Source organism: Capsicum annuum, chromosome 7 (assembly GCF_002878395.1).
Source record: "Capsicum annuum cultivar UCD-10X-F1 chromosome 7, UCD10Xv1.1, whole genome shotgun sequence".
NCBI lineage: Eukaryota > Viridiplantae > Streptophyta > Magnoliopsida > Solanales > Solanaceae > Capsicum > Capsicum annuum.
In genome coordinates, this window is record NC_061117.1 from 86,009,618 (window position 1) to 86,011,613 (window position 1,996).

The window sequence follows — 1,996 nt, forward strand, 5'->3', positions numbered from 1 at the left end:
TCATAAAACTATAAAAGAACCATGATATAGTATTCATAATCTTGAAACATGATGCTAATATTGGTTTGGATTTTTCAGGATATTACAATGTCTCCCCCTTGGGAACATTCATCCTCTAATAGAAACTGACTGAGAAGGGAAACAATAGACCGTATATAAACTGAACATGAATGACTGAAACATAATCTCATGATCGACGTGATTGGCACACTGAATATATCATACCAAACATGCATATCTGATGCTTGTATAATTGAACATGTATATCTGATGCGTGATTATATAACTAAACTGATACATGAATGCATGACTGAATATGCAATGGTACTAGATACAAATTGATAATGTGAACATGAGCATGAAGCTAAATACCAAGTTTGTAATGAATACTAATCATGAAACTGAATAAACTTAAGAACTATTACCTTCAGCTTTATCTAAATTGGCAGAGAAGAGGTGAGGATAATTGGTACGCCTATCTATCCCACTCCACCAATAGATCTCCCGCAATTCATGGTACATCTTAGTGGCCCCTGGATGAATAGAGCATCCTGCACCATACGCTTCTGCAAGAATTCGCTACCTTAAGTCATCTAAACTTGGAACACAAAGACTACCCTGACATTGAAGAACACCATTTCCCCCTTGTGAGAAAACCTTTACTTTCTGATCTCTGACTGACTCCTTCAACTTGACAAGGCTGGGATATCTATCTTGCCTTTCTTTGACCTCGAAAACTAGAGATGATTCTGAACTACTCTAGACATATACACCACCCTCTAAAGAATCGACTAAGCGAACGCCTAGTCTGGCAAGCTGATGGACTTACTGAGTCAACTTATTCTTACTATCCTCAACATGAGCAACACTACCCATAGACAATCTATTGAGAGCGTCGGCCACATCATTAGCCTTGCTCGGATGATAAAGGACACTCAAGTCATAATCCTTCAAGAGCTCTAACCACCTTCTTTGACGAAGATTGAGATCTTTCTGGGAAAAGACATACTGGAGACTTATGATCTGTGAAGACATCTACATGAACTCCGTGGAGATAATGCCTCCAAATCTTTAAGACAAATACTACAGCTGCTAACTTAAGATCATAAGTAGGATAATTCTTCTCATGTGGCTTTAACTTTCTGGAGGCGTAGGCTATGACCTTACCATGCGGCATGAGAACGCAACCCAAACCTACTCTGGATGCATCACAATATACTACAAACCAATCGGAACCATTGGGAAGTGCTAAAACTAGAGTTGAGGTGAGTCTAGTCTTCAACTCCGAAAAACTCTTCTCGCAAGGATCTGACCACTGGACCTTGACCTTCTTCTCAGTTAATCTAGACATAGGGGATGCAATAGAAGAAAATCCCTTAATAAACCATCTGTAATAGTCAACTAAACCCCAGAAACTCCTAATATATGATGGAGATACAGGGTGAGGCTAGTTTCTTACCGCTTTGGTCTTTTGAGGATCTACTCTAATGCCATCGCTGGAAACGATATGGCCAAGGAATGCTACTGACCTTAGCCAAAATTTATACTTACTGAATTTGGAAAATAGCTGGTGATTTCTGAGAGTCTAAAGTACTATTCTAAGATGGTCTGCATGATCGCGCTAAGTACGAAAATAGACCAGAATATCATCTATAAAGACTATGATGAACCTGTCCAAGTACTGCTTGAACACACAGTTCATCAAGTGTATGAATGCTACAGAGGCATTGGTAAGACCAAAAGGCATAACTAGGAATTCAAAGTGACCATACCGAGTATGAAAGGCTGTCTTCAGGATGTTATATTACCTGACTCAGAGCTAATGGTAGCCTGACCTGAGGATGGTAGCCTGACCTAAGGTCTATCTTAGAGAAATAACTGGCACCCTGAAGTTGGTCAAATAGGTCATCAATTTTGGGAAGTGGATACCTATTCTTGACTGTAACTTTGTTGAGCTAACGGTAATCAATGCACATTCTAAGAGAACCATCCTTCT